This window comes from Myotis brandtii, unplaced genomic scaffold (assembly GCF_000412655.1).
Source record: "Myotis brandtii unplaced genomic scaffold, ASM41265v1 scaffold421, whole genome shotgun sequence".
Taxonomy (NCBI): Eukaryota; Metazoa; Chordata; class Mammalia; order Chiroptera; family Vespertilionidae; genus Myotis; species Myotis brandtii.
The window spans coordinates 543,136-551,327 of record NW_005366140.1 but is presented as its reverse complement, the minus strand read 5'-3'; the positions used below and the strand labels follow the sequence as shown (position 1 = coordinate 551,327).

The 8,192-nt window shown below is 47.4% G+C and overlaps 1 pseudogene; it reads right to left on the bottom strand.

Annotated features, from left to right (window-relative positions):
* Positions 1 to 8,192, bottom strand: part of LOC102244744 — a 135,239-nt pseudogene that overhangs the window by 43,636 nt on the left and 83,411 nt on the right.

The following is an 8,192-nucleotide window of genomic DNA, read 5'->3' as shown; positions in this document are numbered from 1 at the left end:
CTCCGGGGCCTTTGTTTCTGGCTGACAGCTGGGCTGCTCGCGACCTCCAGGCTCCTGGGCGTCCCTGCGGGAGCAAGGTCCCGGGCCCCCATCTCCCCGCTCTCACTTCCAGCAACACCCGCCGAGCGGCCCTGCCTGCTCGGTCTTTCTCTCCTCCCTTTCTCCCAATGTTCCCATCTTGCTCTTCTCCCCTCCCTCTTTCTTTTCATTACCTGCACTCCGTTCTGACTCCAGGTTTCCTTTATCCATTCCTTCTCTTTCTCCTCTTCTCCGTATTTGCCATCTTCGTTATCACCCCTTCGTATTCACTAGTATCCTTTTACAAGGTTTCCTCACTCCAAGCCCCAAGTCCCGCCAAAAGGCTGTATTTCTAGGTTCAGAGACTTGACCAGCAGCCTGGTGAGGGGCACTGCTTCCCCATGCCAGGATTACAGACCGGAACCCAGAGCACTGGCGTTCTTACTCCCAAGACATTTCAAAGGCAAACTTTTTCAGTTCCCTCCCAGGGACTGCGTTTCAGGGAAAAGCTGAGGCCTGTTTCAAGTTTACAGCTATTAATTTCACCCAGTACCTTTCTAACACTATCATTTTCTTTAACCACACTCACTTTCAACTTTTCATAATTGAGCTAGGAGGAAAACCAAGCTTACAAGCTTCGGTTGGACAGTTAAACGGGGTGCCAGGTGTTGCATGAAGCTCTGGTTCTGAGGGTGCACTGGAGCTAATCCTCTAAAAGCCAGGCCTGGCTCTGCCCAGGCAGCATCAAATCAACCTCAGACAAAAGAGGTGTGTGTGTGTGTGTGTGTGTGTGTGTGTGTGTGTGTGTGTGTGAGAGATTTAGTAGCTGACCTCTGATTGTAAGTAGAATGGAGGGAATAGAGGAAGACAGCCCTAAGGGAAGCAACACCCTTTTGTTTCTGCCGCCCTCTGCTCAATACCCTGTAGGAGATCCTCACTAGATCTAAACCCTTCCTGGAGGCATCATAGCCCGGGGTCTGAGAGCACAGACAGGTTCTGTCCCTTATCACCTCTGTGACCCCGAGCAGTGCTTTAACCTCTTTAGATCTCAGTTTTTTCATGTGTAACATGGGGGTGGCAATTCCCAGTATGTAAACTCCTGAGGGCAGAGTCTATTCTCTTGTGTTCATGGCTGAGGGAGTTGGTCTTGTTTTGCTCATGGATGCATTCCCAACGCCTAGAACTTGCCTGGCATGTAGTAGGCACTCAATAAATATTTGTTAAAGAATGAATTCATAGTTTGTAGTTTGTTGGGAGGATTCAGTGAGAATCCTGGCATGTGGTCAGTACTTACACATGGTAATTATTATAAGTAATACTACAGCTTCTCTGTGTCAACCCCAAGGGCTACTCAGCCTTCTCTGAACTTCACCTCTTCTCTCCTACCTTTGTCTGTACTTGTTCCTCCATTTGAAAAGCCTTTCTCTACCTGTCAAAATTTGAGACCTACCATGCACACCTTCTCTGATCATCCCAGGCAGAATGATGGCCCCTTTATCTAAAGCCCAATGCTTCCTGCAGCCCATTCAGGGACATAGCATATGCATGCTTGCTTGCATGGTGGCTGGGACTGTAGGTCTGCCTCCCTAGGGTGTGAGCGGTCCTTAGTCAGGGACTGGACTCTATACTTAGCTCCAGAGACAAATGCGGTGCCTCCCAGGTGGCAGTGTCTCAGGAATATTTGCGGAATGGGTTAATATTGACCAAACATCTCAAATCCTTAAGTAAAGGGTAGAGTCTTGGAAGGTAGAGTAAGGGATCAAGGGGGCTCCAGACTTCAGTTAAACTCATTTTAGTGTCTTCAGATGTGGAATTCTATGGAAGAGGCAAAAGGCTTCTGGAGGCCTGCTGCTCCTGGTTTTGACCCCACCAATGACTACTTAAATGCTGTTGGAAAAGCCATGACCCTGGCTAGGCCTCAGTTTTTCTCTTCCCCCCTCCCCCTCTTCTCCCAATGTTCCCATCATACTCTTCTCCCCTCCCTCTTTCCTTTTATTACCTGCGCTCCGTTCTGACTCCAGGTTTCCTTTATCCATTCCTTCTCTTTCTCCTCTTCTCCGTATTTGCCATCTTCTTTATCCATATTTCTCCCCCCTCGCCTCTCCCTTCTACTCTCTCTAAAAATCAATGGAAAAAATACCCTAACTTTAGGTGAGGATTTAAAAAAAGGAAGAAACATCCTGTGCAAGGGATGTTTCAGAGATAAATAAGGTGCGTTGACCATGGAGGTAGAAGTAAGGAAGTGAAATGGACAGAGGAGAGCTGTGATGGTATACTGTGTGTGTGTGTATGTGTGTGTTCATAAAAGCCTCAGGAATGTGGTCTCCAGGAGCACAGAGCCATAATTAGCTCCCTGATTCAGCTGTTTGGTATGGTAATGCAATGGCTGGGTGTGTCTGCCCCTAAAACCCCTGGTGAGATTCTCAGTGTGGCTCCTCTTTCTTCCTTTGTCTCCTGAAGAAGTGCTGCTGTCCCTGGGCCCTGGGTATCCCCTTTGGACATCTGCATCACTCAGGCTCCCCCTTGTCTGAGCTGAGTCTAGAAAGCTGGGTTATAAAGCATGTTCTTATAGAAAGTCTTCATCTACTCGTCACCTAAGATCAAGTAGTTTACTGTTCTGGCTTCTCATTCTGTTCTTCATCTCTGGAACCTAGGATTGGCCATACAGGACACGTCCATGGACCAGCAGCTTGTCTGGATTAGAAACATCCTGCCTTTCCAATGGACTTATCACAGGTCAAATAATTGGCTGCCTTCTTGTTTACCTTCGACTCTTCTGCAAGTTTCTCATTCAAGACCACTTGCTTCTTATTCAACATTAAATCTCCAGCACATTGTTGGTATTTGGCAAACACTCAAAAAATACTTGAATGAGTTCTATGGAGGGGCCAGGATGATGTTTCAGAAAGGCATGGACTCACACACAGAAGATCCGCACATACTCCCACTTTTCAAACGTGTGCTCTTGTCATAACCTTTTTGAGACTCAGTTTGCTCATTGGTAGAATGGGCCCAATAACATTTGCCCTATTTGTCTTGTGGCGATGACCACAAAGATGAAAAGAATAAAGTCAAAGGTGGTAAGAACAGTAAAAATGTTAAATAATTGTTTAATTTCTTTTAAGTCTAAAAATCCAGGGCCTTGTATTGGGAGATAAGAAAGTCTAACTAGCCCTGGATGGTGTTGCTCAGTCATTAGAGCGCCGGCCAACACACCAAAGGGTCTCGGGTTCTATTCTGGTCAAGGGCACATACCTTGTTGCAGGTTCAATTCCCAGCCCCCAGTGGGGGGATGGGGTGGAGGCATGTATGCGAGGCAACCAATTAATGTGTCTCTATGACATCAATGTTTCTCTCTCTCTCTCTTTCTCTCTCTCTCTCTTTCTCTCCCCCCCTCCTTTTTCCTCCCTCCCTTTCACTCTCTTTAAAAATCAATGGAAAGAAAGGCTGACTATATTTAATTGAGGTTGGGTACTCTCTAAAAGTAGATGAGAAAATACTATAATGCTAGATCATTGAGAAAAGCTTTCAGGGAACAGGCTTCCACTATACCATCTATCTCCCAACTAACCAGAATAAGTACAAGAAGGCTTCTTTTCCTGCAGTCGAGGCCAGGCCTTCTGACCTTAGAGGGCAGGGTCCTGTCTCCCTCCAGGGTACAAAACGGATCCCCAGGAGTTGCCTTGGATGTGTAGCTCTTATAACCAGAATTTACCTTTCTCACCTGTGAGTCCTGGGGCACCTCCACTCTTATCTCTGGGCTTCAACAAACTCTCCTTTGTGTTGGGAGGAAGAGCTCCTCCTTTGGCTTGTCTGAGTGTGAAATGAGATAAAATGCAAGAGGGATTTCTCATTTCCTAGGAAGTACTACCTGACTTCAAGGAATTGTTTATCACTACCATTATCCTCCTCCTCATCAGTAGCATAATTATCTATAGCTATGCCGAGTATTAACTTGTGTTCGGGCTCAGGCAACCAGGGAAGTTGTAGAGGGAACAAATTCTTAGGTGCCCTAGGGGAAACTCGCTGACCTCAGAATTCCTGTCCAAGGGTGACTCATCCCAGCTAACGTGCTCAAGTTACCTCCGGAAAGATGTCCACCCCACCCTTTCATTGCAAGGAAAACTGAGTCCAAGAGCAAGAGAAGAAATGGACCCCGTTTCACTGAAGCTAGGACCCCAAGGGTTTAAGGCATGTGTCCCCCACCTGCAGCAGAAACCATGTAACTGATGCAGTGCCTCAATGTGGTTTGGTTTGGGCAGTGTAGCCCATAGGCAGTCAGCCTTCCCCTGAGAACAGTGAACCAGACATCTTGGCCAATGTAAAAGCAGGACTCAAATGGCACTAGCTAGCTTCTAGTGCAAATATACTTTATTTAGCCTCTAGTTGACAAGGCTCATGATAATTCTTTAGCAAACCTGTCAATATAAATGCAGGATTGAACAAGATGACAGAGAAATAAGAAGGAAATAGTCAAATTTTACTTTCCCCCACCCCCAAACACCATTTCAAAAGGATACAAGAGGCCAGTGGTTCTCAACCTTCCTAATGCCGCGACCCTTTAATACAGTTCCTCATGTTGTGGTGTCCCCCAATTTCATTGTTACAAATTGAACATAATTAAAGCATAGTGATTAATCACAAAAACAACATATAATTATATATGTGTTTTCCAGTGGTCTTAGGCGACCCCTGTGAAAGGGTCGTTCCACCCCAAAGGGGTCGCGACCCACAGGTTGAGAACCGCTGCAATAGGCTATTTCTAATTCAGTATCCTAGCTCCGAAAGGTCCTGGCCCATCACCTGTTCTGGAATCTATCTCTTCCATGGTTTTGACTAGTTTGTCTAAAGCTGTGAATCAGGAAGATGTTCCCACTTACAGCTAACAAAAAAGCCAAATCAAACTGGCTTAAACAATAGAAAAACATTCATGAAAGAGATAAATTCAGAGATCAACTCCCAGGTTACTTCATACCTTGGCTTCACAGTGTCATCAGAGGTCAGATCTTTCCATCTCTCTGTGCTGACAATCCAGAGTACAGCTCTCCTTCAGGATGGTTGCTTCATGACTGCAACCATCAGTCTGGTCGTCACACCCAGAACCAGCAATGGGCTGAGGAATAAAAGACCTTTGTTCCTACATCTCTTTCCTAGGATCAAGGAAACCTTTCCTGGAAGGCTCTCGGCTGACTCTGGACAGGCTTGGCAACATCATCTGACAACCATTGGCAAGCTCAAGGAGATTACCATGGTTGGCTTTGACCAATTGGTTAGGGTGGAATAGATATAGGGATATATCTGTATATCTCATCTTTGTCTTCAAGGAGAAAGGGGAAAACTGTGTGTTGAAATTTAATTTACTAGTAGTCATTGCTGCCTATTATGCACCACGTTTTTGCTGGACACTTTTATCCATGGCATCTTATTTAATACTCACAGAAATCATTATCACTATTTTCTAAATGAAGAAATTGCAGCTCAGGGTTGTTACAGGATGTGCCCCAAAATTCCATCACTAGGATATAGAGAAAAAAGGACTGAAATCGGGTCCAACCAAAGCCTTTGCTCTCTCTGCTGGTCCAGCTGGCTGTCTAGAGTTGACTCTTCTCAGCTCTACCCAAGTCTAGAGACCCCAAACTGAGCCAGAGCCTTCCTCTTATCAAGTTTACTCTTCTTTGCTTAGCTCTAAACACCTCTACAATGTGACCCCACCCTTACCTATTCATCCCTTTTTCCCTCTTCCCCAACGTGTATGTCTCCTCAGTTCCATGCTGCTTCCCATCTCCATCAAGGCCAAGTCCTCCTCCTAGCTCTTGCCCTCCTTCAAGCCAGAATGAAAGTGTCTTTGAAGACCCTTCCCAAGCCCTGACCCAGCCCTCCTGGGTCCCCCATCCCCACCCCACTGAAGTCCCATTAAAGAGCCCATCCATGTCCTGCTGTTCTTTCCGTCATTGTGCATGTTGTAACTTGTGTTCTGTTGTTTCAGGTGAATGAATCTCTCATTTTCCTACTAGATTTTTAAGTGCTCAGCTCAATGCCCGGCACACGATGGACACTCAACAAATATTTAATGATAAATGAAGGCAGGGACCACCTCTTGTTTTTCTATATCCTTAATAAGACACAGCCTGCTGCTGAGCACATGGGGGGTGACTAATGGGCTAATTGACTTTAGGCTAATTTCTCCCCAGGGCTGAGGAACAGCATGCAGACAAAGAAGTTGGCATGACCTTTGTCAGTTCTGAGGGAGGCCTTTGGCAAATGGGTCCTGTCAAGCTTACATTTGCTGTAGCCCTAAACTCATTTAAGCAAATAGAACACATGAGACCAGGACTACAGGGAAATCATTTAGTTACCCCATGGGGAATGTTGGCTCACTCATTTCCTCCTCCCAGGAGAGAGAAACAAATAGCAGAGGTTTTTACATCCTGTGTGTTGAAATTTAATTTACACATCGACTCAGTCATTTCTCAGGAAGTCCTAAATGGAAAGGCCCATGCTGTCCCCTAGGAGTTGGTGGGATCAGAGACAGGAGAGTCTAGGACAAAGGATTGTCCCAGACTTGGGCTCCTGCTGGCCCGCCTGGCTTTCTAATTGAATCCTCCAGCTCCCTGCACCTCTCAGCTAGTACTGCCATTGTCCCCACATGTCTTCTGGGATTAACCTCACTCCCTTTACTTTGTACATCAAATTCTCTAGGTGTCAGCCACATACTTCACTTTATTTCCAGACTGAATGTGGTCTCTATGAGAAGGCCTCAATCTTATCACTTCCCTATAGGGAAGGGGACAGAGGGGAGGCAAGTGCCGGCGGCTGTCTCAGGTTATCTCCACGGTCCCTTCTAGCATTTTCTGACTCTCTTTAGCTGGCAGGTGGCTCGGAACAGCTCAGGACTGCTGCAGGACTGCCGGGAGAGCATTTCATCCAGAAGAGGCTCTGGGTAAACTTGGAGGAATTTTCCCTTTTGCCTGAGTACAATCGAGGCAAAGTGGGAACCAGCATCCATTAGCCTGAGGTTTCTGGTACCAGTGCCCACATCCCTGTGTGGCTGGAAGGGTTTGATACTTGTGATGTGTGTAGCACAGCACCCGCCAGACAGGAACCCCCTGCAGTTGTTGTTCCTCACCAACTGCCTCCCCCAATACAGACCCAGGGCCTTTTCTACCCTAAATCTCCCCATTGGAATCAGCTGCCTTATTTGGCCTGAAGCAGACTCAGCAAGGTGCAAGGGGAAGTGAACAGCATTTTGAGTCTAGACTGGAGGTGAGATCTGGGTTTGAATTCGACTGTACTTAGTAGCTGCATGACCTTGGCCAGTTCTCTTGCCCTCATATCCTCAGCTTTAGTGACATTGACAGTATAATTCCACAGGCAGGGATACAGGAACACACATAGAGCAGATTAAATGACATTTACTACAGTTCTTGGGGCTACTGGTATTGCCATAAAATAGAGCTCTTCACACCAAGGTGTGTATGACACACAGCTTCATGCTGCTTCCTTCCCAGCTCCACCTCCCACCCCCTTCCCTAAGGGGAAAAGTGTTTGAATTTTATCAGAGAAGATAAGCTAAATGAGCAAGCTTTCTGGCCCAAGCTGTGGGCAGAGGAGGTACTGGGGAGGTCAGTGGGGCTGCATCTTGTCCTTGAGATCCCAAGGTTAGGTTTCCAGCAGAGCGGGACTGCTGAGTGCGGAGGAGCTAGCCCAAAGTCAAGGGCAGGCAGTGGGGAGCCGGTCCAAAATGGCAGCTTGAGAGGAAGTCTGGGCTGCCTGTTCTGGAACCTCTCAGAGCAGTGTTTAGAATGTTCTCTCATTAATCCTATTTAAAGCCCGGCTGCTGAGAAGGGAGGCGGGGAGTCCTGTTTCAACTTGCAGGGTGAAGTTCCCTGTGCTGCGGGGCTGAGCCCAGCCCTGGGAGGGGGCAGGGGGCTTTCTGGGACCACCTGGAAGTCTTTTAGAAGAGCTTCTGAGGCTTCCCTGTAGATCTGCACTTCCCTGGGGCGATCCCTGCCTGTCCCCGCTGGCCTGGCCCTGACCTGTGATGAGGGAGAGGCTGCTTGCTCAGAGAGCACGAGTGTGGGCTGCAGGCTGGCTGTGCGGGTTAGGAAGGGGTTAGGAAGGGCCGTTGGTGACAGGTGAGGACCTCTTCACTGAGGGGCAGGCTGGGGCGGGGC